At 54.5% G+C, this 23,622-nt stretch overlaps 53 non-coding genes across 53 annotated transcripts; 10 read left to right on the forward strand and 43 right to left on the reverse strand.

Annotated features, from left to right (window-relative positions):
• Nucleotides 1-447: 447 nt before the first annotated feature.
• Trnai-aau (transfer RNA isoleucine (anticodon AAU)) lies at nucleotides 448-521 on the reverse strand. The gene has a single exon. It is a non-coding gene; the product is annotated as a tRNA-Ile (tRNA).
• Nucleotides 522-719: 198 nt separating this feature from the next.
• Nucleotides 720-791, reverse strand: Trnae-uuc (transfer RNA glutamic acid (anticodon UUC)). Its single transcript has one exon. It is a non-coding gene; the product is annotated as a tRNA-Glu (tRNA).
• Nucleotides 792-1,096: 305 nt separating this feature from the next.
• Nucleotides 1,097-1,169, reverse strand: Trnam-cau (transfer RNA methionine (anticodon CAU)). Its single transcript has one exon. It is a non-coding gene; the product is annotated as a tRNA-Met (tRNA).
• Nucleotides 1,170-1,549: 380 nt separating this feature from the next.
• Nucleotides 1,550-1,620, reverse strand: Trnag-gcc (transfer RNA glycine (anticodon GCC)). The gene has a single exon. It is a non-coding gene; the product is annotated as a tRNA-Gly (tRNA).
• A 340-nt stretch (nucleotides 1,621-1,960) lies between these two features.
• On the forward strand, nucleotides 1,961-2,032 carry Trnag-ucc (transfer RNA glycine (anticodon UCC)). Its single transcript has one exon. It is a non-coding gene; the product is annotated as a tRNA-Gly (tRNA).
• A 602-nt stretch (nucleotides 2,033-2,634) lies between these two features.
• Trnai-aau (transfer RNA isoleucine (anticodon AAU)) lies at nucleotides 2,635-2,708 on the reverse strand. The gene has a single exon. It is a non-coding gene; the product is annotated as a tRNA-Ile (tRNA).
• Nucleotides 2,709-2,906: 198 nt separating this feature from the next.
• Trnae-uuc (transfer RNA glutamic acid (anticodon UUC)) lies at nucleotides 2,907-2,978 on the reverse strand. Its single transcript has one exon. It is a non-coding gene; the product is annotated as a tRNA-Glu (tRNA).
• A 305-nt stretch (nucleotides 2,979-3,283) lies between these two features.
• Trnam-cau (transfer RNA methionine (anticodon CAU)) lies at nucleotides 3,284-3,356 on the reverse strand. Its single transcript has one exon. It is a non-coding gene; the product is annotated as a tRNA-Met (tRNA).
• A 380-nt stretch (nucleotides 3,357-3,736) lies between these two features.
• Nucleotides 3,737-3,807, reverse strand: Trnag-gcc (transfer RNA glycine (anticodon GCC)). Its single transcript has one exon. It is a non-coding gene; the product is annotated as a tRNA-Gly (tRNA).
• Nucleotides 3,808-4,147: 340 nt separating this feature from the next.
• Trnag-ucc (transfer RNA glycine (anticodon UCC)) lies at nucleotides 4,148-4,219 on the forward strand. Its single transcript has one exon. It is a non-coding gene; the product is annotated as a tRNA-Gly (tRNA).
• A 602-nt stretch (nucleotides 4,220-4,821) lies between these two features.
• On the reverse strand, nucleotides 4,822-4,895 carry Trnai-aau (transfer RNA isoleucine (anticodon AAU)). The gene has a single exon. It is a non-coding gene; the product is annotated as a tRNA-Ile (tRNA).
• Nucleotides 4,896-5,093: 198 nt separating this feature from the next.
• On the reverse strand, nucleotides 5,094-5,165 carry Trnae-uuc (transfer RNA glutamic acid (anticodon UUC)). The gene has a single exon. It is a non-coding gene; the product is annotated as a tRNA-Glu (tRNA).
• A 305-nt stretch (nucleotides 5,166-5,470) lies between these two features.
• On the reverse strand, nucleotides 5,471-5,543 carry Trnam-cau (transfer RNA methionine (anticodon CAU)). The gene has a single exon. It is a non-coding gene; the product is annotated as a tRNA-Met (tRNA).
• A 381-nt stretch (nucleotides 5,544-5,924) lies between these two features.
• Trnag-gcc (transfer RNA glycine (anticodon GCC)) lies at nucleotides 5,925-5,995 on the reverse strand. The gene has a single exon. It is a non-coding gene; the product is annotated as a tRNA-Gly (tRNA).
• Nucleotides 5,996-6,335: 340 nt separating this feature from the next.
• Nucleotides 6,336-6,407, forward strand: Trnag-ucc (transfer RNA glycine (anticodon UCC)). Its single transcript has one exon. It is a non-coding gene; the product is annotated as a tRNA-Gly (tRNA).
• Nucleotides 6,408-7,009: 602 nt separating this feature from the next.
• On the reverse strand, nucleotides 7,010-7,083 carry Trnai-aau (transfer RNA isoleucine (anticodon AAU)). Its single transcript has one exon. It is a non-coding gene; the product is annotated as a tRNA-Ile (tRNA).
• A 198-nt stretch (nucleotides 7,084-7,281) lies between these two features.
• On the reverse strand, nucleotides 7,282-7,353 carry Trnae-uuc (transfer RNA glutamic acid (anticodon UUC)). Its single transcript has one exon. It is a non-coding gene; the product is annotated as a tRNA-Glu (tRNA).
• A 305-nt stretch (nucleotides 7,354-7,658) lies between these two features.
• Trnam-cau (transfer RNA methionine (anticodon CAU)) lies at nucleotides 7,659-7,731 on the reverse strand. Its single transcript has one exon. It is a non-coding gene; the product is annotated as a tRNA-Met (tRNA).
• Nucleotides 7,732-8,111: 380 nt separating this feature from the next.
• On the reverse strand, nucleotides 8,112-8,182 carry Trnag-gcc (transfer RNA glycine (anticodon GCC)). Its single transcript has one exon. It is a non-coding gene; the product is annotated as a tRNA-Gly (tRNA).
• A 340-nt stretch (nucleotides 8,183-8,522) lies between these two features.
• Nucleotides 8,523-8,594, forward strand: Trnag-ucc (transfer RNA glycine (anticodon UCC)). Its single transcript has one exon. It is a non-coding gene; the product is annotated as a tRNA-Gly (tRNA).
• Nucleotides 8,595-9,523: 929 nt separating this feature from the next.
• On the reverse strand, nucleotides 9,524-9,597 carry Trnai-aau (transfer RNA isoleucine (anticodon AAU)). Its single transcript has one exon. It is a non-coding gene; the product is annotated as a tRNA-Ile (tRNA).
• Nucleotides 9,598-9,795: 198 nt separating this feature from the next.
• On the reverse strand, nucleotides 9,796-9,867 carry Trnae-uuc (transfer RNA glutamic acid (anticodon UUC)). Its single transcript has one exon. It is a non-coding gene; the product is annotated as a tRNA-Glu (tRNA).
• Nucleotides 9,868-10,172: 305 nt separating this feature from the next.
• On the reverse strand, nucleotides 10,173-10,245 carry Trnam-cau (transfer RNA methionine (anticodon CAU)). Its single transcript has one exon. It is a non-coding gene; the product is annotated as a tRNA-Met (tRNA).
• Nucleotides 10,246-10,626: 381 nt separating this feature from the next.
• On the reverse strand, nucleotides 10,627-10,697 carry Trnag-gcc (transfer RNA glycine (anticodon GCC)). The gene has a single exon. It is a non-coding gene; the product is annotated as a tRNA-Gly (tRNA).
• A 340-nt stretch (nucleotides 10,698-11,037) lies between these two features.
• On the forward strand, nucleotides 11,038-11,109 carry Trnag-ucc (transfer RNA glycine (anticodon UCC)). Its single transcript has one exon. It is a non-coding gene; the product is annotated as a tRNA-Gly (tRNA).
• A 602-nt stretch (nucleotides 11,110-11,711) lies between these two features.
• Trnai-aau (transfer RNA isoleucine (anticodon AAU)) lies at nucleotides 11,712-11,785 on the reverse strand. The gene has a single exon. It is a non-coding gene; the product is annotated as a tRNA-Ile (tRNA).
• A 198-nt stretch (nucleotides 11,786-11,983) lies between these two features.
• Nucleotides 11,984-12,055, reverse strand: Trnae-uuc (transfer RNA glutamic acid (anticodon UUC)). The gene has a single exon. It is a non-coding gene; the product is annotated as a tRNA-Glu (tRNA).
• A 305-nt stretch (nucleotides 12,056-12,360) lies between these two features.
• Nucleotides 12,361-12,433, reverse strand: Trnam-cau (transfer RNA methionine (anticodon CAU)). The gene has a single exon. It is a non-coding gene; the product is annotated as a tRNA-Met (tRNA).
• Nucleotides 12,434-12,813: 380 nt separating this feature from the next.
• On the reverse strand, nucleotides 12,814-12,884 carry Trnag-gcc (transfer RNA glycine (anticodon GCC)). The gene has a single exon. It is a non-coding gene; the product is annotated as a tRNA-Gly (tRNA).
• A 340-nt stretch (nucleotides 12,885-13,224) lies between these two features.
• On the forward strand, nucleotides 13,225-13,296 carry Trnag-ucc (transfer RNA glycine (anticodon UCC)). Its single transcript has one exon. It is a non-coding gene; the product is annotated as a tRNA-Gly (tRNA).
• A 602-nt stretch (nucleotides 13,297-13,898) lies between these two features.
• Nucleotides 13,899-13,972, reverse strand: Trnai-aau (transfer RNA isoleucine (anticodon AAU)). The gene has a single exon. It is a non-coding gene; the product is annotated as a tRNA-Ile (tRNA).
• Nucleotides 13,973-14,170: 198 nt separating this feature from the next.
• Nucleotides 14,171-14,242, reverse strand: Trnae-uuc (transfer RNA glutamic acid (anticodon UUC)). Its single transcript has one exon. It is a non-coding gene; the product is annotated as a tRNA-Glu (tRNA).
• Nucleotides 14,243-14,547: 305 nt separating this feature from the next.
• Trnam-cau (transfer RNA methionine (anticodon CAU)) lies at nucleotides 14,548-14,620 on the reverse strand. The gene has a single exon. It is a non-coding gene; the product is annotated as a tRNA-Met (tRNA).
• A 381-nt stretch (nucleotides 14,621-15,001) lies between these two features.
• Nucleotides 15,002-15,072, reverse strand: Trnag-gcc (transfer RNA glycine (anticodon GCC)). The gene has a single exon. It is a non-coding gene; the product is annotated as a tRNA-Gly (tRNA).
• A 340-nt stretch (nucleotides 15,073-15,412) lies between these two features.
• On the forward strand, nucleotides 15,413-15,484 carry Trnag-ucc (transfer RNA glycine (anticodon UCC)). Its single transcript has one exon. It is a non-coding gene; the product is annotated as a tRNA-Gly (tRNA).
• Nucleotides 15,485-16,086: 602 nt separating this feature from the next.
• Nucleotides 16,087-16,160, reverse strand: Trnai-aau (transfer RNA isoleucine (anticodon AAU)). Its single transcript has one exon. It is a non-coding gene; the product is annotated as a tRNA-Ile (tRNA).
• A 198-nt stretch (nucleotides 16,161-16,358) lies between these two features.
• Trnae-uuc (transfer RNA glutamic acid (anticodon UUC)) lies at nucleotides 16,359-16,430 on the reverse strand. Its single transcript has one exon. It is a non-coding gene; the product is annotated as a tRNA-Glu (tRNA).
• A 305-nt stretch (nucleotides 16,431-16,735) lies between these two features.
• Nucleotides 16,736-16,808, reverse strand: Trnam-cau (transfer RNA methionine (anticodon CAU)). The gene has a single exon. It is a non-coding gene; the product is annotated as a tRNA-Met (tRNA).
• Nucleotides 16,809-17,188: 380 nt separating this feature from the next.
• Nucleotides 17,189-17,259, reverse strand: Trnag-gcc (transfer RNA glycine (anticodon GCC)). Its single transcript has one exon. It is a non-coding gene; the product is annotated as a tRNA-Gly (tRNA).
• A 340-nt stretch (nucleotides 17,260-17,599) lies between these two features.
• On the forward strand, nucleotides 17,600-17,671 carry Trnag-ucc (transfer RNA glycine (anticodon UCC)). The gene has a single exon. It is a non-coding gene; the product is annotated as a tRNA-Gly (tRNA).
• Nucleotides 17,672-18,403: 732 nt separating this feature from the next.
• Nucleotides 18,404-18,477, reverse strand: Trnai-aau (transfer RNA isoleucine (anticodon AAU)). Its single transcript has one exon. It is a non-coding gene; the product is annotated as a tRNA-Ile (tRNA).
• A 198-nt stretch (nucleotides 18,478-18,675) lies between these two features.
• Nucleotides 18,676-18,747, reverse strand: Trnae-uuc (transfer RNA glutamic acid (anticodon UUC)). The gene has a single exon. It is a non-coding gene; the product is annotated as a tRNA-Glu (tRNA).
• Nucleotides 18,748-19,052: 305 nt separating this feature from the next.
• Trnam-cau (transfer RNA methionine (anticodon CAU)) lies at nucleotides 19,053-19,125 on the reverse strand. The gene has a single exon. It is a non-coding gene; the product is annotated as a tRNA-Met (tRNA).
• A 380-nt stretch (nucleotides 19,126-19,505) lies between these two features.
• Trnag-gcc (transfer RNA glycine (anticodon GCC)) lies at nucleotides 19,506-19,576 on the reverse strand. The gene has a single exon. It is a non-coding gene; the product is annotated as a tRNA-Gly (tRNA).
• A 340-nt stretch (nucleotides 19,577-19,916) lies between these two features.
• Nucleotides 19,917-19,988, forward strand: Trnag-ucc (transfer RNA glycine (anticodon UCC)). Its single transcript has one exon. It is a non-coding gene; the product is annotated as a tRNA-Gly (tRNA).
• Nucleotides 19,989-20,670: 682 nt separating this feature from the next.
• Nucleotides 20,671-20,744, reverse strand: Trnai-aau (transfer RNA isoleucine (anticodon AAU)). The gene has a single exon. It is a non-coding gene; the product is annotated as a tRNA-Ile (tRNA).
• Nucleotides 20,745-20,942: 198 nt separating this feature from the next.
• Trnae-uuc (transfer RNA glutamic acid (anticodon UUC)) lies at nucleotides 20,943-21,014 on the reverse strand. Its single transcript has one exon. It is a non-coding gene; the product is annotated as a tRNA-Glu (tRNA).
• A 305-nt stretch (nucleotides 21,015-21,319) lies between these two features.
• Nucleotides 21,320-21,392, reverse strand: Trnam-cau (transfer RNA methionine (anticodon CAU)). Its single transcript has one exon. It is a non-coding gene; the product is annotated as a tRNA-Met (tRNA).
• Nucleotides 21,393-21,772: 380 nt separating this feature from the next.
• On the reverse strand, nucleotides 21,773-21,843 carry Trnag-gcc (transfer RNA glycine (anticodon GCC)). Its single transcript has one exon. It is a non-coding gene; the product is annotated as a tRNA-Gly (tRNA).
• A 340-nt stretch (nucleotides 21,844-22,183) lies between these two features.
• On the forward strand, nucleotides 22,184-22,255 carry Trnag-ucc (transfer RNA glycine (anticodon UCC)). Its single transcript has one exon. It is a non-coding gene; the product is annotated as a tRNA-Gly (tRNA).
• Nucleotides 22,256-22,857: 602 nt separating this feature from the next.
• On the reverse strand, nucleotides 22,858-22,931 carry Trnai-aau (transfer RNA isoleucine (anticodon AAU)). The gene has a single exon. It is a non-coding gene; the product is annotated as a tRNA-Ile (tRNA).
• Nucleotides 22,932-23,129: 198 nt separating this feature from the next.
• Nucleotides 23,130-23,201, reverse strand: Trnae-uuc (transfer RNA glutamic acid (anticodon UUC)). The gene has a single exon. It is a non-coding gene; the product is annotated as a tRNA-Glu (tRNA).
• A 305-nt stretch (nucleotides 23,202-23,506) lies between these two features.
• Nucleotides 23,507-23,579, reverse strand: Trnam-cau (transfer RNA methionine (anticodon CAU)). The gene has a single exon. It is a non-coding gene; the product is annotated as a tRNA-Met (tRNA).
• Between the last annotated feature and the right edge of the window lie 43 nt (nucleotides 23,580-23,622).

A 23,622-nucleotide genomic window follows, 5' to 3' on the forward strand; every position in this document is an offset into this window, starting at 1 on the left:
CAATCGGCCTATATCAAAACGACAAGCACGAGAAACGACTGAGAGAGGTAAGGAGAGGCGGGGCGATGTACACACAGCACGCCCGTTCATTTCACGGTGGCGTCTCCCTGACCGAATCGGGCTGTAGCTCCGAAAACAAAGGAGAAAGAAAAATAGGAAGTAAAACTGCCAACAGTACCCTGTGTCCCCATGCGCTCTCCCGCCCAAGTACCGACAAGGGCCAAAGTTGTTACGCATCGGCAATCGGACATTTCCTTTCATCTTCTCTTTATCGGTTGAGAACCAGTGTATTCAACATATTATGGCCATTGCCGAGTGAATGCTGTAGCGCTTCCCGACAAGTCGGGTTCGGATCCTCTGTCAACTTCCACGCAGGGTGATGATGTTTTGGTCATCACACTCGCCAGCTGAAATCGGCGCTGCCTTTTCGTGGTAGTAAAAGCGTTGTGGCCCGTGGGGGGATCGAACCCACGACCTTCGCGTTATTAGCACGACGCTCTAACCAACTGAGCTAACGGGCCTCGACAGTTGCACTCGCTCAGCCCTACGCTGCAAACGTATGGCATGAAGCCGTACACCATTTCTATGGTCGTCGGATGTCTGCTTCCCTCGTCTATACTCTGCTGACGGTCACGAAACAGTAGATATATTGCGAGCAGGACGGGAAACGGCAGCTCGGACAGCTCAAACTTGTCACGATTCGTGTGGAAAAAGTTCCGTTCCGGTACCGGGAATCGAACCCGGGCCTCCTGGGTGAAAGCCAGGTATCCTAGCCACTAGACCACACCGGATGCGGGCGTTCCTGCGGCGGATCGGACGGTCGCTTGTAGCATTTCGTGTCGTGTCCCGCGTCGGCGCCCTTCTCTCTTTGCGAGCGTCTTTGCGCATACTGACTGGCAAGGCGCGCACCTCAAACGTCTCAGAGCAATGTTTTTGGCTTCATGCTGTGCTAGGAGAAGAGGAAAAGGGAAGCTGTAAGTAGCAATAACAGGGAGTAAACATTTTCCCGCTGAAGCGTTGAAAACGTTGTGGATAAAAAACAAGAAATAAGTTGGTGCCCTAGCAACAGCATCACCATCAGTCACAGAAAATTAAATGCCCCGGGTGAGGATCGAACTCACGACCTTAAGATTATGAGACTTACGCGCTGCCTACTGCGCTACCGAGGCACAGGTGAAGCGCTTGTCCTGGAAACTGGGTAAGTACCACACCCAATGTTAGACGTAAAGACACTGTACTTCCTGGATAACGTGTTCTGTTGCTACACGTGCATTGCCAGCCCAGTTGATTGCGGTGTTGCTGCAGATTTGCAAACGATAGGCAGCACTCCTTGTCGTTAACGTTCAGTGCCTCGGAGGCACCTGGACACAGCAACTTGCGAGGCCAGGCCGACGCTAGTCTGTAGAACACCATGCGAGCGTCCTAGTGGGGACCCGCGAGTGCTGCGTTCTCGGTTCTTCTCAAGGGAATCCTGCTATACATTCATGTGGATCGTGCATCTCAAGCGCGCAAGCCACACGGCAGCATTATCGTGGGAAAAGCAAAATGATGCATCGGCCGGGAATCGAACCCGGGCCGCCCGCGTGGCAGGCGAGCATTCTACCACTGAACCACCGATGCTCGGGCCGGTAGTAACTGCACGCTGCTTCCCGAGCAGATGTCTCAAGGGAAAGTGGGACTGCCGTCAAGCGCCGTAGCATTCTGTCGAGAAGATGCTGCAGACGCTGAATCCTGCACTGTACTGCTTAAAAATGCCGCCAGAACGCGGTCCTCTGCGTACTCTTGCGTCGCCGGCGCCGACTCTTGCCAAGGATGCGAAATGTGCGCGGATACGCTGTCCGAACGCGCCTGGATGTGCTCCCCTAGCCTACCTCGAAATGCGCCTGCCAGGTACGATCACCTTCGGCCGCTGCCGACAGGCGGGAAGCCGACACAGCGCGGCGTCGGGGCGCTCGCTTGTGCGGTGGTGGTGTAATGGTCAGCATAGTTGCCTTCCAAGCAGTTGGTCCGGGTTCGATTCCCGGCCACCGCAACAGGCTTTTTAATGTCACGTATGAGTACTTTCGCCACGCGCCCTTAACTTAATGTTTTTTCCCCCTCTTACTCGCTGCAGACCAGCCTATAGTGTGTCTCGACTGTCTCGACTTGTCTCGACTTTGCTCAGCTGACGCGAGAGCTGACGCTCTCCAATCGGCCTATATCAAAACGACAAGCACGAGAAACGACTGAGAGAGGTAAGGAGAGGCGGGGCGATGTACACACAGCACGCCCGTTCATTTCACGGTGGCGTCTCCCTGACCGAATCGGGCTGTAGCTCCGAAAACAAAGGAGAAAGAAAAATAGGAAGTAAAACTGCCAACAGTACCCTGTGTCCCCATGCGCTCTCCCGCCCAAGTACCGACAAGGGCCAAAGTTGTTACGCATCGGCAATCGGACATTTCCTTTCATCTTCTCTTTATCGGTTGAGAACCAGTGTATTCAACATATTATGGCCATTGCCGAGTGAATGCTGTAGCGCTTCCCGACAAGTCGGGTTCGGATCCTCTGTCAACTTCCACGCAGGGTGATGATGTTTTGGTCATCACACTCGCCAGCTGAAATCGGCGCTGCCTTTTCGTGGTAGTAAAAGCGTTGTGGCCCGTGGGGGGATCGAACCCACGACCTTCGCGTTATTAGCACGACGCTCTAACCAACTGAGCTAACGGGCCTCGACAGTTGCACTCGCTCAGCCCTACGCTGCAAACGTATGGCATGAAGCCGTACACCATTTCTATGGTCGTCGGATGTCTGCTTCCCTCGTCTATACTCTGCTGACGGTCACGAAACAGTAGATATATTGCGAGCAGGACGGGAAACGGCAGCTCGGACAGCTCAAACTTGTCACGATTCGTGTGGAAAAAGTTCCGTTCCGGTACCGGGAATCGAACCCGGGCCTCCTGGGTGAAAGCCAGGTATCCTAGCCACTAGACCACACCGGATGCGGGCGTTCCTGCGGCGGATCGGACGGTCGCTTGTAGCATTTCGTGTCGTGTCCCGCGTCGGCGCCCTTCTCTCTTTGCGAGCGTCTTTGCGCATACTGACTGGCAAGGCGCGCACCTCAAACGTCTCAGAGCAATGTTTTTGGCTTCATGCTGTGCTAGGAGAAGAGGAAAAGGGAAGCTGTAAGTAGCAATAACAGGGAGTAAACATTTTCCCGCTGAAGCGTTGAAAACGTTGTGGATAAAAAACAAGAAATAAGTTGGTGCCCTAGCAACAGCATCACCATCAGTCACAGAAAATTAAATGCCCCGGGTGAGGATCGAACTCACGACCTTAAGATTATGAGACTTACGCGCTGCCTACTGCGCTACCGAGGCACAGGTGAAGCGCTTGTCCTGGAAACTGGGTAAGTACCACACCCAATGTTAGACGTAAAGACACTGTACTTCCTGGATAACGTGTTCTGTTGCTACACGTGCATTGCCAGCCCAGTTGATTGCGGTGTTGCTGCAGATTTGCAAACGATAGGCAGCACTCCTTGTCGTTAACGTTCAGTGCCTCGGAGGCACCTGGACACAGCAACTTGCGAGGCCAGGCCGACGCTAGTCTGTAGAACACCATGCGAGCGTCCTAGTGGGGACCCGCGAGTGCTGCGTTCTCGGTTCTTCTCAAGGGAATCCTGCTATACATTCATGTGGATCGTGCATCTCAAGCGCGCAAGCCACACGGCAGCATTATCGTGGGAAAAGCAAAATGATGCATCGGCCGGGAATCGAACCCGGGCCGCCCGCGTGGCAGGCGAGCATTCTACCACTGAACCACCGATGCTCGGGCCGGTAGTAACTGCACGCTGCTTCCCGAGCAGATGTCTCAAGGGAAAGTGGGACTGCCGTCAAGCGCCGTAGCATTCTGTCGAGAAGATGCTGCAGACGCTGAATCCTGCACTGTACTGCTTAAAAATGCCACCAGAACGCGGTCCTCTGCGTACTCTTGCGTCGCCGGCGCCGACTCTTGCCAAGGATGCGAAATGTGCGCGGATACGCTGTCCGAACGCGCCTGGATGTGCTCCCCTAGCCTACCTCGAAATGCGCCTGCCAGGTACGATCACCTTCGGCCGCTGCCGACAGGCGGGAAGCCGACACAGCGCGGCGTCGGGGCGCTCGCTTGTGCGGTGGTGGTGTAATGGTCAGCATAGTTGCCTTCCAAGCAGTTGGTCCGGGTTCGATTCCCGGCCACCGCAACAGGCTTTTTAATGTCACGTATGAGTACTTTCGCCACGCGCCCTTAACTTAATGTTTTTTCCCCCTCTTACTCGCTGCAGACCAGCCTATAGTGTGTCTCGACTGTCTCGACTTGTCTCGACTTTGCTCAGCTGACGCGAGAGCTGACGCTCTCCAATCGGCCTATATCAAAACGACAAGCACGAGAAACGACTGAGAGAGGTAAGGAGAGGCGAGGCGATGTACACACAGCACGCCCGTTCATTTCACGGTGGCGTCTCCCTGACCGAATCGGGCTGTAGCTCCGAAAACAAAGGAGAAAGAAAAATAGGAAGTAAAACTGCCAACAGTACCCTGTGTCCCCATGCGCTCTCCCGCCCAAGTACCGACAAGGGCCAAAGTTGTTACGCATCGGCAATCGGACATTTCCTTTCATCTTCTCTTTATCGGTTGAGAACCAGTGTATTCAACATATTATGGCCATTGCCGAGTGAATGCTGTAGCGCTTCCCGACAAGTCGGGTTCGGATCCTCTGTCAACTTCCACGCAGGGTGATGATGTTTTGGTCATCACACTCGCCAGCTGAAATCGGCGCTGCCTTTTCGTGGTAGTAAAAGCGTTGTGGCCCGTGGGGGGATCGAACCCACGACCTTCGCGTTATTAGCACGACGCTCTAACCAACTGAGCTAACGGGCCTCGACAGTTGCGCTCGCTCAGCCCTACGCTGCAAACGTATGGCATGAAGCCGTACACCATTTCTATGGTCGTCGGATGTCTGCTTCCCTCGTCTATACTCTGCTGACGGTCACGAAACAGTAGATATATTGCGAGCAGGACGGGAAACGGCAGCTCGGACAGCTCAAACTTGTCACGATTCGTGTGGAAAAAGTTCCGTTCCGGTACCGGGAATCGAACCCGGGCCTCCTGGGTGAAAGCCAGGTATCCTAGCCACTAGACCACACCGGATGTGGGCGTTCCTGACGCGGATCGGACGGTCGCTTGTAGCATTTCGTGTCGTGTCCCGCGTCGGCGCCCTTCTCTCTTTGCGAGCGTCTTTGCGCATACTGACTGGCAAGGCGCGCACCTCAAACGTCTCAGAGCAATGTTTTTGGCTTCATGCTGTGCTAGGAGAAGAGGAAAAGGGAAGCTGTAAGTAGCAATAACAGGGAGTAAACATTTTCCCGCTGAAGCGTTGAAAACGTTGTGGATAACAAACAAGAAATAAGTTGGTGCCCTAGCAACAGCATCACCATCAGTCACAGAAAATTAAATGCCCCGGGTGAGGATCGAACTCACGACCTTAAGATTATGAGACTTACGCGCTGCCTACTGCGCTACCGAGGCACAGGTGAAGCGCTTGTCCTGGAAACTGGCTAAGTACCACACCCAATGTTAGACGTAAAGACACTGTACTTCCTGGATAACGTGTTCTGTTGCTACACGTGCATTGCCAGCCCAGTTGATTGCGGTGTTGCTGCAGCTTTTGCAAACGATAGGCAGCACTCCTTGTCGTTAACGTTCAGTGCCTCGGAGGCACCTGGACACAGCAACTTGTGAGGCCAGGCCGACGCTAGTCTGTAGAACACCATGCGAGCGTCCTAGTGGGGACCCGCGAGTGCTGCGTTCTCGGTTCTTCTCAAGGGAATCCAGCTATACATTCATGTGGATCGTGCATCTCAAGCGCGCAAGCCACACGGCAGCATTATCGTGGGAAAAGCAAAATGATGCATCGGCCGGGAATCGAACCCGGGCCGCCCGCGTGGCAGGCGAGCACTCTGCCACTGAACCACCGATGCTCGGGCCGGTAGTAACTGCACGCTGCTTCCCGAGCAGATGTCTCAAGGGAAAGTGGGACTGCCGTCAAGCGCCGTAGCATTCTGTCGAGAAGATGCTGCAGACGCTGAATCCTGCACTGTACTGCTTAAAAATGCCGCCAGAACGCGGTCCTCTGCGTACTCTTGCGTCGCCGGCGCCGACTCTTGCCAAGGATGCGAAATGTGCGCGGATACGCTGTCCGAACGCGCCTGGATGTGCTCCCCTAGCCTACCTCGAAATGCGCCTGCCAGGTACGATCACCTTCGGCCGCTGCCGACAGGCGGGAAGCCGACACAGCGCGGCGTCGGGGCGCTCGCTTGTGCGGTGGTGGTGTAATGGTCAGCATAGTTGCCTTCCAAGCAGTTGGTCCGGGTTCGATTCCCGGCCACCGCAACAGGCTTTTTAATGTCACGTATGAGTACTTTCGCCACGCGCCCTTAACTTAATGTTTTTTCCCCCTCTTACTCGCTGCAGACCAGCCTATAGTGTGTCTCGACTGTCTCGACTTGTCTCGACTTTGCTCAGCTGACGCGAGAGCTGACGCTCTCCAATCGGCCTATATCAAAACGACAAGCACGAGAAACGACTGAGAGAGGTAAGGAGAGGCGAGGCGATGTACACACAGCACGCCCGTTCATTTCACGGTGGCGTCTCCCTGACCGAATCGGGCTGTAGCTCCGAAAACAAAGGAGAAAGAAAAATAGGAAGTAAAACTGCCAACAGTACCCTGTGTCCCCATGCGCTCTCCCGCCCAAGTACCGACAAGGGCCAAAGTTGTTACGCATCGGCAATCGGACATTTCCTTTCATCTTCTCTTTATCGGTTGAGAACCAGTGTATTCAACATATTATGGCCATTGCCGAGTGAATGCTGTAGCGCTTCCCGACAAGTCGGGTTCGGATCCTCTGTCAACTTCCACGCAGGGTGATGATGTTTTGGTCATCACACTCGCCAGCTGAAATCGGCGCTGCCTTTTCGTGGTAGTAAAAGCGTTGTGGCCCGTGAGGGGATCGAACCCACGACCTTCGCGTTATTAGCACGACGCTCTAACCAACTGAGCTAACGGGCCTCGACAGTTGCACTCGCTCAGCCCTACGCTGCAAACGTATGGCATGAAGCCGTACACCATTTCTATGGTCGTCGGATGTCTGCTTCCCTCGTCTATACTCTGCTGACGGTCACGAAACAGTAGATATATTGCGAGCAGGACGGGAAACGGCAGCTCGGACAGCTCAAACTTGTCACGATTCGTGTGGAAAAAGTTCCGTTCCGGTACCGGGAATCGAACCCGGGCCTCCTGGGTGAAAGCCAGGTATCCTAGCCACTAGACCACACCGGATGCGGGCGTTCCTGCGGCGGATCGGACGGTCGCTTGTAGCATTTCGTGTCGTGTCCCGCGTCGGCGCCCTTCTCTCTTTGCGAGCGTCTTTGCGCATACTGACTGGCAAGGCGCGCACCTCAAACGTCTCAGAGCAATGTTTTTGGCTTCATGCTGTGCTAGGAGAAGAGGAAAAGGGAAGCTGTAAGTAGCAATAACAGGGAGTAAACATTTTCCCGCTGAAGCGTTGAAAACGTTGTGGATAAAAAACAAGAAATAAGTTGGTGCCCTAGCAACAGCATCACCATCAGTCACAGAAAATTAAATGCCCCGGGTGAGGATCGAACTCACGACCTTAAGATTATGAGACTTACGCGCTGCCTACTGCGCTACCGAGGCACAGGTGAAGAGCTTGTCCTGGAAACTGGGTAAGTACCACACCCAATGTTAGACGTAAAGACACTGTACTTCCTGGATAACGTGTTCTGTTGCTACACGTGCATTGCCAGCCCAGTTGATTGCGGTGTTGCTGCAGATTTGCAAACGATAGGCAGCACTCCTTGTCGTTAACGTTCAGTGCCTCGGAGGCACCTGGACACAGCAACTTGCGAGGCCAGGCCGACGCTAGTCTGTAGAACACCATGCGAGCGTCCTAGTGGGGACCCGCGAGTGCTGCGTTCTCGGTTCTTCTCAAGGGAATCCTGCTATACATTCATGTGGATCGTGCATCTCAAGCGCGCAAGCCACACGGCAGCATTATCGTGGGAAAAGCAAAATGATGCATCGGCCGGGAATCGAACCCGGGCCGCCCGCGTGGCAGGCGAGCATTCTACCACTGAACCACCGATGCTCGGGCCGGTAGTAACTGCACGCTGCTTCCCGAGCAGATGTCTCAAGGGAAAGTGGGACTGCCGTCAAGCGCCGTAGCATTCTGTCGAGAAGATGCTGCAGACGCTGAATCCTGCACTGTACTGCTTAAAAATGCCGCCAGAACGCGGTCCTCTGCGTACTCTTGCGTCGCCGGCGCCGACTCTTGCCAAGGATGCGAAATGTGCGCGGATACGCTGTCCGAACGCGCCTGGATGTGCTCCCCTAGCCTACCTCGAAATGCGCCTGCCAGGTACGATCACCTTCGGCCGCTGCCGACAGGCGGGAAGCCGACACAGCGCGGCGTCGGGGCGCTCGCTTGTGCGGTGGTGGTGTAATGGTCAGCATAGTTGCCTTCCAAGCAGTTGGTCCGGGTTCGATTCCCGGCCACCGCAACAGGCTTTTTAATGTCACGTATGAGTACTTTCGCCACGCGCCCTTAACTTAATGTTTTTTCCCCCTCTTACTCGCTGCAGACCAGCCTATAGTGTGTCTCGACTGTCTCGACTTGTCTCGACTTCGACTTGTCTCGACTTGTCTCGACTTGTCTCGACTTGACTTGTCTCGACTTGTCTCGACTTGTCTCGACTTGTCTCGACTTGTCTCGACTTGTCTCGACTTGTCTCGACTTGTCTCGACTTGTCTCGACTTGTCTCGACTTTGCTCAGCTGACGCGAGAGCTGACGCTCTCCAATCGGCCTATATCAAAACGACAAGCACGAGAAACGACTGAGAGAGGTAAGGGGAGGCGAGGCGATGTACACACAGCACGCCCGTTCATTTCACGGTGGCGTCTCCCTGACCGAATCGGGCTGTAGCTCCGAAAACAAAGGAGAAAGAAAAATAGGAAGTAAAACTGCCAACAGTACCCTGTGTCCCCATGCGCTCTCCCGCCCAAGTACCGACAAGGGCCAAAGTTGTTACGCATCGGCAATCGGACATTTCCTTTCACAGCACGCCCGTTCATTTCACGGTGGCGTCTCCCTGACCGAACCGGGCTGTAGCTCCGAAAACAAAGGAGAAAGAAAAATAGGAAGTAAAACTGCCAACAGTACCCTGTGTCCCCATGCGCTCTCCCGCCCAAGTACCGACAAGGGCCAAAGTTGTTACGCATCGGCAATCGGACATTTCCTTTCATCTTCTCTTTATCGGTTGAGAACCAGTGTATTCAACGTATTATGGCCATTGCCGAGTGAATGCTGTAGCGCTTCCCGACAAGTCGGGTTCGGATCCTCTGTCAACTTCCACGCAGGGTGATGATCTTTTGGTCATCACACTCGCCAGCTGAAATCGGCGCTGCCTTTTCGTGGTAGTAAAAGCGTTGTGGCCCGTGGGGGGATCGAACCCACGACCTTCGCGTTATTAGCACGACGCTCTAACCAACTGAGCTAACGGGCCTCGACAGTTGCGCTCGCTCAGCCCTACGCTGCAAACGTATGGCATGAAGCCGTACACCATTTCTATGGTCGTCGGATGTCTGCTTCCCTCGTCTATACTCTGCTGACGGTCACGAAACAGTAGATATATTGCGAGCAGGACAGGAAACGGCAGCTCGGACAGCTCAAACTTGTCACGATTCGTGTGGAAAAAGTTCCGTTCCGGTACCGGGAATCGAACCCGGGCCTCCTGGGTGAAAGCCAGGTATCCTAGCCACTAGACCACACCGGATGTGGGCGTTCCTGACGCGGATCGGACGGTCGCTTGTAGCATTTCGTGTCGTGTCCCGCGTCGGCGCCCTTCTCTCTTTGCGAGCGTCTTTGCGCATACTGACTGGCAAGGCGCGCACCTCAAACGTCTCAGAGCAATGTTTTTGGCTTCATGCTGTGCTAGGAGAAGAGGAAAAGGGAAGCTGTAAGTAGCAATAACAGGGAGTAAACATTTTCCCGCTGAAGCGTTGAAAACGTTGTGGATAACAAACAAGAAATAAGTTGGTGCCCTAGCAACAGCATCACCATCAGTCACAGAAAATTAAATGCCCCGGGTGAGGATCGAACTCACGACCTTAAGATTATGAGACTTACGCGCTGCCTACTGCGCTACCGAGGCACAGGTGAAGCGCTTGTCCTGGAAACTGGCTAAGTACCACACCCAATGTTAGACGTAAAGACACTGTACTTCCTGGATAACGTGTTCTGTTGCTACACGTGCATTGCCAGCCCAGTTGATTGCGGTGTTGCTGCAGCTTTTGCAAACGATAGGCAGCACTCCTTGTCGTTAACGTTCAGTGCCTCGGAGGCACCTGGACACAGCAACTTGTGAGGCCAGGCCGACGCTAGTCTGTAGAACACCATGCGAGCGTCCTAGTGGGGACCCGCGAGTGCTGCGTTCTCGGTTCTTCTCAAGGGAATCCAGCTATACATTCATGTGGATCGTGCATCTCAAGCGCGCAAGCCACACGGCAGCATTATCGTGGGAAAAGCAAAATGATGCATCGGCCGGGAATCGAACCCGGGCCGCCCGCGTGGCAGGCGAGCACTCTGCCACTGAACCACCGATGCTCGGGCCGGTAGTAACTGCACGCTGCTTCCCGAGCAGATGTCTCAAGGGAAAGTGGGACTGCCGTCAAGCGCCGTAGCATTCTGTCGAGAAGATGCTGCAGACGCTGAATCCTGCACTGTACTGCTTAAAAATGCCGCCAGAACGCGGTCCTCTGCGTACTCTTGCGTCGCCGGCGCCGACTCTTGCCAAGGATGCGAAATGTGCGCGGATACGCTGTCCGAACGCGCCTGGATGTGCTCCCCTAGCCTACCTCGAAATGCGCCTGCCAGGTACGATCACCTTCGGCCGCTGCCGACAGGCGGGAAGCCGACACAGCGCGGCGTCGGGGCGCTCGCTTGTGCGGTGGTGGTGTAATGGTCAGCATAGTTGCCTTCCAAGCAGTTGGTCCGGGTTCGATTCCCGGCCACCGCAACAGGCTTTTTAATGTCACGTATGAGTACTTTCGCCACGCGCCCTTAACTTAATGTTTTTTCCCCCTCTTACTCGCTGCAGACCAGCCTATAGTGTGTCTCGACTGTCTCGACTTGTCTCGACTTTGCTCAGCTGACGCGAGAGCTGACGCTCTCCAATCGGCCTATATCAAAACGACAAGCACGAGAAACGACTGAGAGAGGTAAGGAGAGGCGAGGCGATGTACACACAGCACGCCCGTTCATTTCACGGTGGCGTCTCCCTGACCGAATCGGGCTGTAGCTCCGAAAACAAAGGAGAAAGAAAAATAGGAAGTAAAACTGCCAACAGTACCCTGTGTCCCCATGCGCTCTCCCGCCCAAGTACCGACAAGGGCCAAAGTTGTTACGCATCGGCAATCGGACATTTCCTTTCATCTTCTCTTTATCGGTTGAGAACCAGTGTATTCAACATATTATGGCCATTGCCGAGTGAATGCTGTAGCGCTTCCCGACAAGTCGGGTTCGGATCCTCTGTCAACTTCCACGCAGGGTGATGATGTTTTGGTCATCACACTCGCCAGCTGAAATCGGCGCTGCCTTTTCGTGGTAGTAAAAGCGTTGTGGCCCGTGGGGGGATCGAACCCACGACCTTCGCGTTATTAGCACGACGCTCTAACCAACTGAGCTAACGGGCCTCGACAGTTGCACTCGCTCAGCCCTACGCTGCAAACGTATGGCATGAAGCCGTACACCATTTCTATGGTCGTCGGATGTCTGCTTCCCTCGTCTATACTCTGCTGACGGTCACGAAACAGTAGATATATTGCGAGCAGGACGGGAAACGGCAGCTCGGACAGCTCAAACTTGTCACGATTCGTGTGGAAAAAGTTCCGTTCCGGTACCGGGAATCGAACCCGGGCCTCCTGGGTGAAAGCCAGGTATCCTAGCCACTAGACCACACCGGATGCGGGCGTTCCTGCGGCGGATCGGACGGTCGCTTGTAGCATTTCGTGTCGTGTCCCGCGTCGGCGCCCTTCTCTCTTTGCGAGCGTCTTTGCGCATACTGACTGGCAAGGCGCGCACCTCAAACGTCTCAGAGCAATGTTTTTGGCTTCATGCTGTGCTAGGAGAAGAGGAAAAGGGAAGCTGTAAGTAGCAATAACAGGGAGTAAACATTTTCCCGCTGAAGCGTTGAAAACGTTGTGGATAAAAAACAAGAAATAAGTTGGTGCCCTAGCAACAGCATCACCATCAGTCACAGAAAATTAAATGCCCCGGGTGAGGATCGAACTCACGACCTTAAGATTATGAGACTTACGCGCTGCCTACTGCGCTACCGAGGCACAGGTGAAGAGCTTGTCCTGGAAACTGGGTAAGTACCACACCCAATGTTAGACGTAAAGACACTGTACTTCCTGGATAACGTGTTCTGTTGCTACACGTGCATTGCCAGCCCAGTTGATTGCGGTGTTGCTGCAGATTTGCAAACGATAGGCAGCACTCCTTGTCGTTAACGTTCAGTGCCTCGGAGGCACCTGGACACAGCAACTTGCGAGGCCAGGCCGACGCTAGTCTGTAGAACACCATGCGAGCGTCCTAGTGGGGACCCGCGAGTGCTGCGTTCTCGGTTCTTCTCAAGGGAATCCTGCTATACATTCATGTGGATCGTGCATCTCAAGCGCGCAAGCCACACGGCAGCATTATCGTGGGAAAAGCAAAATGATGCATCGGCCGGGAATCGAACCCGGGCCGCCCGCGTGGCAGGCGAGCATTCTACCACTGAACCACCGATGCTCGGGCCGGTAGTAACTGCACGCTGCTTCCCGAGCAGATGTCTCAAGGGAAAGTGGGACTGCCGTCAAGCGCCGTAGCATTCTGTCGAGAAGATGCTGCAGACGCTGAATCCTGCACTGTACTGCTTAAAAATGCCGCCAGAACGCGGTCCTCTGCGTACTCTTGCGTCGCCGGCGCCGACTCTTGCCAAGGATGCGAAATGTGCGCGGATACGCTGTCCGAACGCGCCTGGATGTGCTCCCCTAGCCTACCTCGAAATGCGCCTGCCAGGTACGATCACCTTCGGCCGCTGCCGACAGGCGGGAAGCCGACACAGCGCGGCGTCGGGGCGCTCGCTTGTGCGGTGGTGGTGTAATGGTCAGCATAGTTGCCTTCCAAGCAGTTGGTCCGGGTTCGATTCCCGGCCACCGCAACAGGCTTTTTAATGTCACGTATGAGTACTTTCGCCACGCGCCCTTAACTTAATGTTTTTTCCCCCTCTTACTCGCTGCAGACCAGCCTATAGTGTGTCTCGACTGTCTCGACTTGTCTCGACTTTGCTCAGCTGACGCGAGAGCTGACGCTCTCCAATCGGCCTATATCAAAACGACAAGCACGAGAAACGACTGAGAGAGGTAAGGAGAGGCGGGGCGATGTACACACAGCACGCCCGTTCATTTCACGGTGGCGTCTCCCTGACCGAACCGGGCTGTAGCTCCGAAAACAAAGGAGAAAGAAAAATAGGAAGTAAAACTGCCAACAGTACCCTGTGTCCCCATGCGCTCTCCCGCCCAAGTACCGACAAGGGCCAAAGTTGTTACGCATCGGCAATCGGACATTTCCTTTCATCTTCTCTTTATCGGTTGAGAACCAGTGTATTCAACGTATTATGGCCATTGCCGAGTGAATGCTGTAGCGCTTCCCGACAAGTCGGGTTCGGATCCTCTGTCAACTTCCACGCAGGGTGATGATCTTTTGGTCATCACACTCGCCAGCTGAAATCGGCGCTGCCTTTTCGTGGTAGTAAAAGCGTTGTGGCCCGTGGGGGGATCGAACCCACGACCTTCGCGTTATTAGCACGACGCTCTAACCAACTGAGCTAACGGGCCTCGACAGTTGCGCTCGCTCAGCCCTACGCTGCAAACGTATGGCATGAAGCCGTACACCATTTCTATGGTCGTCGGATGTCTGCTTCCCTCGTCTATACTCTGCTGACGGTCACGAAACAGTAGATATATTGCGAGCAGGACAGGAAACGGCAGCTCGGACAGCTCAAACTTGTCACGATTCGTGTGGAAAAAGCTCCGTTCCGGTACCGGGAATCGAACCCGGGCCTCCTGGGTGAAAGCCAGGTATCCTAGCCACTAGACCACACCGGATGTGGGCGTTCCTGACGCGGATCGGACGGTCGCTTGTAGCATTTCGTGTCGTGTCCCGCGTCGGCGCCCTTCTCTCTTTGCGAGCGTCTTTGCGCATACTGACTGGCAAGGCGCGCACCTCAAACGTCTCAGAGCAATGTTTTTGGCTTCATGCTGTGCTAGGAGAAGAGGAAAAGGGAAGCTGTAAGTAGCAATAACAGGGAGTAAACATTTTCCCGCTGAAGCGTTGAAAACGTTGTGGATAACAAACAAGAAATAAGTTGGTGCCCTAGCAACAGCATCACCATCAGTCACAGAAAATTAAATGCCCCGGGTGAGGATCGAACTCACGACCTTAAGATTATGAGACTTACGCGCTGCCTACTGCGCTACCGAGGCACAGGTGAAGCGCTTGTCCTGGAAACTGGCTAAGTACCACACCCAATGTTAGACGTAAAGACACTGTACTTCCTGGATAACGTGTTCTGTTGCTACACGTGCATTGCCAGCCCAGTTGATTGCGGTGTTGCTGCAGCTTTTGCAAACGATAGGCAGCACTCCTTGTCGTTAACGTTCAGTGCCTCGGAGGCACCTGGACACAGCAACTTGTGAGGCCAGGCCGACGCTAGTCTGTAGAACACCATGCGAGCGTCCTAGTGGGGACCCGCGAGTGCTGCGTTCTCGGTTCTTCTCAAGGGAATCCAGCTATACATTCATGTGGATCGTGCATCTCAAGCGCGCAAGCCACACGGCAGCATTATCGTGGGAAAAGCAAAATGATGCATCGGCCGGGAATCGAACCCGGGCCGCCCGCGTGGCAGGCGAGCACTCTGCCACTGAACCACCGATGCTCGGGCCGGTAGTAACTGCACGCTGCTTCCCGAGCAGATGTCTCAAGGGAAAGTGGGACTGCCGTCAAGCGCCGTAGCATTCTGTCGAGAAGATGCTGCAGACGCTGAATCCTGCACTGTACTGCTTAAAAATGCCGCCAGAACGCGGTCCTCTGCGTACTCTTGCGTCGCCGGCGCCGACTCTTGCCAAGGATGCGAAATGTGCGCGGATACGCTGTCCGAACGCGCCTGGATGTGCTCCCCTAGCCTACCTCGAAATGCGCCTGCCAGGTACGATCACCTTCGGCCGCTGCCGACAGGCGGGAAGCCGACACAGCGCGGCGTCGGGGCGCTCGCTTGTGCGGTGGTGGTGTAATGGTCAGCATAGTTGCCTTCCAAGCAGTTGGTCCGGGTTCGATTCCCGGCCACCGCAACAGGCTTTTTAATGTCACGTATGAGTACTTTCGCCACGCGCCCTTAACTTAATGTTTTTTCCCCCTCTTACTCGCTGCAGACCAGCCTATAGTGTGTCTCGACTGTCTCGACTTGTCTCGACTTTGCTCAGCTGACGCGAGAGCTGACGCTCTCCAATCGGCCTATATCAAAACGACAAGCACGAGAAACGACTGAGAGAGGTAAGGAGAGGCGAGGCGATGTACACACAGCACGCCCGTTCATTTCACGGTGGCGTCTCCCTGACCGAATCGGGCTGTAGCTCCGAAAACAAAGGAGAAAGAAAAATAGGAAGTAAAACTGCCAACAGTACCCTGTGTCCCCATGCGCTCTCCCGCCCAAGTACCGACAAGGGCCAAAGTTGTTACGCATCGGCAATCGGACATTTCCTTTCATCTTCTCTTTATCGGTTGAGAACCAGTGTATTCAACATATTATGGCCATTGCCGAGTGAATGCTGTAGCGCTTCCCGACAAGTCGGGTTCGGATCCTCTGTCAACTTCCACGCAGGGTGATGATGTTTTGGTCATCACACTCGCCAGCTGAAATCGGCGCTGCCTTTTCGTGGTAGTAAAAGCGTTGTGGCCCGTGGGGGGATCGAACCCACGACCTTCGCGTTATTAGCACGACGCTCTAACCAACTGAGCTAACGGGCCTCGACAGTTGCACTCGCTCAGCCCTACGCTGCAAACGTATGGCATGAAGCCGTACACCATTTCTATGGTCGTCGGATGTCTGCTTCCCTCGTCTATACTCTGCTGACGGTCACGAAACAGTAGATATATTGCGAGCAGGACGGGAAACGGCAGCTCGGACAGCTCAAACTTGTCACGATTCGTGTGGAAAAAGTTCCGTTCCGGTACCGGGAATCGAACCCGGGCCTCCTGGGTGAAAGCCAGGTATCCTAGCCACTAGACCACACCGGATGCGGGCGTTCCTGCGGCGGATCGGACGGTCGCTTGTAGCATTTCGTGTCGTGTCCCGCGTCGGCGCCCTTCTCTCTTTGCGAGCGTCTTTGCGCATACTGACTGGCAAGGCGCGCACCTCAAACGTCTCAGAGCAATGTTTTTGGCTTCATGCTGTGCTAGGAGAAGAGGAAAAGGGAAGCTGTAAGTAGCAATAACAGGGAGTAAACATTTTCCCGCTGAAGCGTTGAAAACGTTGTGGATAAAAAACAAGAAATAAGTTGGTGCCCTAGCAACAGCATCACCATCAGTCACAGAAAATTAAATGCCCCGGGTGAGGATCGAACTCACGACCTTAAGATTATGAGACTTACGCGCTGCCTACTGCGCTACCGAGGCACAGGTGAAGCGCTTGTCCTGGAAACTGGGTAAGTACCACACCCAATGTTAGACGTAAAGACACTGTACTTCCTGGATAACGTGTTCTGTTGCTACACGTGCATTGCCAGCCCAGTTGATTGCGGTGTTGCTGCAGATTTGCAAACGATAGGCAGCACTCCTTGTCGTTAACGTTCAGTGCCTCGGAGGCACCTGGACACAGCAACTTGCGAGGCCAGGCCGACGCTAGTCTGTAGAACACCATGCGAGCGTCCTAGTGGGGACCCGCGAGTGCTGCGTTCTCGGTTCTTCTCAAGGGAATCCTGCTATACATTCATGTGGATCGTGCATCTCAAGCGCGCAAGCCACACGGCAGCATTATCGTGGGAAAAGCAAAATGATGCATCGGCCGGGAATCGAACCCGGGCCGCCCGCGTGGCAGGCGAGCATTCTACCACTGAACCACCGATGCTCGGGCCGGTAGTAACTGCACGCTGCTTCCCGAGCAGATGTCTCAAGGGAAAGTGGGACTGCCGTCAAGCGCCGTAGCATTCTGTCGAGAAGATGCTGCAGACGCTGAATCCTGCACTGTACTGCTTAAAAATGCCGCCAGAACGCGGTCCTCTGCGTACTCTTGCGTCGCCGGCGCCGACTCTTGCCAAGGATGCGAAATGTGCGCGGATACGCTGTCCGAACGCGCCTGGATGTGCTCCCCTAGCCTACCTCGAAATGCGCCTGCCAGGTACGATCACCTTCGGCCGCTGCCGACAGGCGGGAAGCCGACACAGCGCGGCGTCGGGGCGCTCGCTTGTGCGGTGGTGGTGTAATGGTCAGCATAGTTGCCTTCCAAGCAGTTGGTCCGGGTTCGATTCCCGGCCACCGCAACAGGCTTTTTAATGTCACGTATGAGTACTTTCGCCACGCGCCCTTAACTTAATGTTTTTTCCCCCTCTTACTCGCTGCAGACCAGCCTATAGTGTGTCTCGACTGTCTCGACTTGTCTCGACTTGTCTCGACTTGTCTCGACTTGTCTCGACTTGTCTCGACTTGTCTCGACTTGTCTCGACTTGTCTCGACTTGTCTCGACTTGTCTCGACTTGTCTCGACTTGTCTCGACTTGTCTCGACTTGTCTCGACTTTGCTCAGCTGACGCGAGAGCTGACGCTCTCCAATCGGCCTATATCAAAACGACAAGCACGAGAAACGACTGAGAGAGGTAAGGAGAGGCGAGGCGATGTACACACAGCACGCCCGTTCATTTCACGGTGGCGTCTCCCTGACCGAATCGGGCTGTAGCTCCGAAAACAAAGGAGAAAGAAAAATAGGAAGTAAAACTGCCAACAGTACCCTGTGTCCCCATGCGCTCTCCCGCCCAAGTACCGACAAGGGCCAAAGTTGTTACGCATCGGCAATCGGACATTTCCTTTCATCTTCTCTTTATCGGTTGAGAACCAGTGTATTCAACATATTATGGCCATTGCCGAGTGAATGCTGTAGCGCTTCCCGACAAGTCGGGTTCGGATCCTCTGTCAACTTCCACGCAGGGTGATGATGTTTTGGTCATCACACTCGCCAGCTGAAATCGGCGCTGCCTTTTCGTGGTAGTAAAAGCGTTGTGGCCCGTGGGGGGATCGAACCCACGACCTTCGCGTTATTAGCACGACGCTCTAACCAACTGAGCTAACGGGCCTCGACAGTTGCACTCGCTCAGCCCTACGCTGCAAACGTATGGCATGAAGCCGTACACCATTTCTATGGTCGTCGGATGTCTGCTTCCCTCGTCTATACTCTGCTGACGGTCACGAAACAGTAGATATATTGCGAGCAGGACGGGAAACGGCAGCTCGGACAGCTCAAACTTGTCACGATTCGTGTGGAAAAAGTTCCGTTCCGGTACCGGGAATCGAACCCGGGCCTCCTGGGTGAAAGCCAGGTATCCTAGCCACTAGACCACACCGGATGCGGGCGTTCCTGCGGCGGATCGGACGGTCGCTTGTAGCATTTCGTGTCGTGTCCCGCGTCGGCGCCCTTCTCTCTTTGCGAGCGTCTTTGCGCATACTGACTGGCAAGGCGCGCACCTCAAACGTCTCAGAGCAATGTTTTTGGCTTCATGCTGTGCTAGGAGAAGAGGAAAAGGGAAGCTGTAAGTAGCAATAACAGGGAGTAAACATTTTCCCGCTGAAGCGTTGAAAACGTTGTGGATAAAAAACAAGAAATAAGTTGGTGCCCTAGCAACAGCATCACCATCAGTCACAGAAAATTAAATGCCCCGGGTGAGGATCGAACTCACGACCTTAAGATTATGAGACTTACGCGCTGCCTACTGCGCTACCGAGGCACAGGTGAAGCGCTTGTCCTGGAAACTGGGTAAGTACCACACCCAATGTTAGACGTAAAGACACTGTACTTCCTGGATAACGTGTTCTGTTGCTACACGTGCATTGCCAGCCCAGTTGATTGCGGTGTTGCTGCAGATTTGCAAACGATAGGCAGCACTCCTTGTCGTTAACGTTCAGTGCCTCGGAGGCACCTGGACACAGCAACTTGCGAGGCCAGGCCGACGCTAGTCTGTAGAACACCATGCGAGCGTCCTAGTGGGGACCCGCGAGTGCTGCGTTCTCGGTTCTTCTCAAGGGAATCCTGCTATACATTCATGTGGATCGTGCATCTCAAGCGCGCAAGCCACACGGCAGCATTATCGTGGGAAAAGCAAAATGATGCATCGGCCGGGAATCGAACCCGGGCCGCCCGCGTGGCAGGCGAGCATTCTACCACTGAACCACCGATGCTCGGGCCGGTAGTAACTGCACGCTGCTTCCCGAGCAGATGTCTCAAGGGAAAGTGGGACTGCCGTCAAGCGCCGTAGCATTCTGTCGAGAAGATGCTGCAGACGCTGAATCCTGCACTGTACTGCTTAAAAATGCCGCCAGAACGCGGTCCTCTGCGTACTCTTGCGTCGCCGGCGCCGACTCTTGCCAAGGATGCGAAATGTGCGCGGATACGCTGTCCGAACGCGCCTGGATGTGCTCCCCTAGCCTACCTCGAAATGCGCCTGCCAGGTACGATCACCTTCGGCCGCTGCCGACAGGCGGGAAGCCGACACAGCGCGGCGTCGGGGCGCTCGCTTGTGCGGTGGTGGTGTAATGGTCAGCATAGTTGCCTTCCAAGCAGTTGGTCCGGGTTCGATTCCCGGCCACCGCAACAGGCTTTTTAATGTCACGTATGAGTACTTTCGCCACGCGCCCTTAACTTAATGTTTTTTCCCCCTCTTACTCGCTGCAGACCAGCCTATAGTGTGTCTCGACTGTCTCGACTTGTCTCGACTTGTCTCGACTTGTCTCGACTTGTCTCGACTTGTCTCGACTTGTCTCGACTTGTCTCGACTTGTCTCGACTTGTCTCGACTTTGCTCAGCTGACGCGAGAGCTGACGCTCTCCAATCGGCCTATATCAAAACGACAAGCACGAGAAACGACTGAGAGAGGTAAGGAGAGGCGAGGCGATGTACACACAGCACGCCCGTTCATTTCACGGTGGCGTCTCCCTGACCGAATCGGGCTGTAGCTCCGAAAACAAAGGAGAAAGAAAAATAGGAAGTAAAACTGCCAACAGTACCCTGTGTCCCCATGCGCTCTCCCGCCCAAGTACCGACAAGGGCCAAAGTTGTTACGCATCGGCAATCGGACATTTCCTTTCATCTTCTCTTTATCGGTTGAGAACCAGTGTATTCAACATATTATGGCCATTGCCGAGTGAATGCTGTAGCGCTTCCCGACAAGTCGGGTTCGGATCCTCTGTCAACTTCCACGCAGGGTGATGATGTTTTGGTCATCACACTCGCCAGCTGAAATCGGCGCTGCCTTTTCGTGGTAGTAAAAGCGTTGTGGCCCGTGGGGGGATCGAACCCACGACCTTCGCGTTATTAGCACGACGCTCTAACCAACTGAGCTAACGGGCCTCGACAGTTGCACTCGCTCAGCCCTACGCTGCAAACGTATGGCATGAAGCCGTACACCATTTCTATGGTCGTCGGATGTCTGCTTCCCTCGTCTATACTCTGCTGACGGTCACGAAACAGTAGATATATTGCGAGCAGGACGGGAAACGGCAGCTCGGACAGCTCAAACTTGTCACGATTCGTGTGGAAAAAGTTCCGTTCCGGTACCGGGAATCGAACCCGGGCCTCCTGGGTGAAAGCCAGGTATCCTAGCCACTAGACCACACCGGATGCGGGCGTTCCTGCGGCGGATCGGACGGTCGCTTGTAGCATTTCGTGTCGTGTCCCGCGTCGGCGCCCTTCTCTCTTTGCGAGCGTCTTTGCGCATACTGACTGGCAAGGCGCGCACCTCAAACGTCTCAGAGCAATGTTTTTGGCTTCATGCTGTGCTAGGAGAAGAGGAAAAGGGAAGCTGTAAGTAGCAATAACAGGGAGTAAACATTTTCCCGCTGAAGCGTTGAAAACGTTGTGGATAAAAAACAAGAAATAAGTTGGTGCCCTAGCAACAGCATCACCATCAGTCACAGAAAATTAAATGCCCCGGGTGAGGATCGAACTCACGACCTTAAGATTATGAGACTTACGCGCTGCCTACTGCGCTACCGAGGCACAGGTGAAGCGCTTGTCCTGGAAACTGGGTAAGTACCACACCCAATGTTAGACGTAAAGACACTGTACTTCCTGGATAACGTGTTCTGTTGCTACACGTGCATTGCCAGCCCAGTTGATTGCGGTGTTGCTGCAGATTTGCAAACGATAGGCAGCACTCCTTGTCGTTAACGTTCAGTGCCTCGGAGGCACCTGGACACAGCAACTTGCGAGGCCAGGCCGACGCTAGTCTGTAGAACACCATGCGAGCGTCCTAGTGGGGACCCGCGAGTGCTGCGTTCTCGGTTCTTCTCAAGGGAATCCTGCTATACATTCATGTGGATCGTGCATCTCAAGCGCGCAAGCCACACGGCAGCATTATCGTGGGAAAAGCAAAATGATGCATCGGCCGGGAATCGAACCCGGGCCGCCCGCGTGGCAGGAGAGCATTCTACCACTGAACCACCGATGCTCGGGCCGGTAGTAACTGCACGCTGCTTCCCGAGCAGATGTCTCAAGGGAAAGTGGGACTGCCGTCAAGCGCCGTAGCATTCTGTCGAGAAGATGCTGCAGACGCTGAATCCTGCACTGTACTGCTTAAAAATGCCGCCAGAACGCGGTCCTCTGCGTACTCTTGCGTCGCCGGCGCCGACTCTTGCCAAGGATGCGAAATGTGCGCGGATACGCTGTCCGAACGCGCCTGGATGTGCTCCCCTAGCCTACCTCGAAATGCGCCTGCCAGGTACGATCACCTTCGGCCGCTGCCGACAGGCGGGAAGCCGACACAGCGCGGCGTCGGGGCGCTCGCTTGTGCGGTGGTGGTGTAATGGTCAGCATAGTTGCCTTCCAAGCAGTTGGTCCGGGTTCGATTCCCGGCCACCGCAACAGGCTTTTTAATGTCACGTATGAGTACTTTCGCCACGCGCCCTTAACTTAATGTTTTTTCCCCCTCTTACTCGCTGCAGACCAGCCTATAGTGTGTCTCGACTGTCTCGACTTGTCTCGACTTTGCTCAGCTGACGCGAGAGCTGACGCTCTCCAATCGGCCTATATCAAAACGACAAGCACGAGAAACGACTGAGAGAGGTAAGGAGAGGGGAGGCGATGTACACACAGCACGCCCGTTCATTTCACGGTGGCGTCTCCCTGACCGAATCGGGCTGTAGCTCCGAAAACAAAGGAGAAAGAAAAATAGGAAGTAAAACTGCCAACAGTACCCTGTGTCCCCATGCGCTCTCCCGCCCAAGTACCGACAAGGGCCAAAGTTGTTACGCATCGGCAATCGGACATTTCCTTTCATCTTCTCTTTATCGGTTGAGAACCAGTGTATTCAACATATTATGGCCATTGCCGAGTGAATGCTGTAGCGCTTCCCGACAAGTCGGGTTCGGATCCTCTGTCAACTTCCACGCAGGGTGATGATGTTTTGGTCATCACACTCGCCAGCTGAAATCGGCGCTGCCTTTTCGTGGTAGTAAAAGCGTTGTGGCCCGTGGGGGGATCGAACCCACGACCTTCGCGTTATTAGCACGACGCTCTAACCAACTGAGCTAACGGGCCTCGACAGTTGCACTCGCTCAGCCCTACGCTGCAAACGTATGGCATGAAGCCGTACACCATTTCTATGGTCGTCGGATGTCTGCTTCCCTCGTCTATACTCTGCTGACGGTCACGAAACAGTAGATATATTGCGAGCAGGACGGGAAACGGCAGCTCGGACAGCTCAAACTTGTCACGATTCGTGTGGAAAAAGTTCCGTTCCGGTACCGGGAATCGAACCCGGGCCTCCTGGGTGAAAGCCAGGTATCCTAGCCACTAGACCACACCGGATGCGGGCGTTCCTGCGGCGGATCGGACGGTCGCTTGTAGCATTTCGTGTCGTGTCCCGCGTCGGCGCCCTTCTCTCTTTGCGAGCGTCTTTGCGCATACTGACTGGCAAGGCGCGCACCTCAAACGTCTCAGAGCAATGTTTTTGGCTTCATGCTGTGCTAGGAGAAGAGGAAAAGGGAAGCTGTAAGTAGCAATAACAGGGAGTAAACATTTTCCCGCTGAAGCGTTGAAAACGTTGTGGATAAAAAACAAGAAATAAGTTGGTGCCCTAGCAACAGCATCACCATCAGTCACAGAAAATTAAATGCCCCGGGTGAGGATCGAACTCACGACCTTAAGATTATGAGACTTACGCGCTGCCTACTGCGCTACCGAGGCACAGGTGAAGCGCTTGTCCTGGAAACTGGGTAAGTACCACACC

Source organism: Schistocerca nitens, unplaced genomic scaffold (assembly GCF_023898315.1).
Source record: "Schistocerca nitens isolate TAMUIC-IGC-003100 unplaced genomic scaffold, iqSchNite1.1 HiC_scaffold_250, whole genome shotgun sequence".
Taxonomy (NCBI): domain Eukaryota; kingdom Metazoa; phylum Arthropoda; class Insecta; order Orthoptera; family Acrididae; genus Schistocerca; species Schistocerca nitens.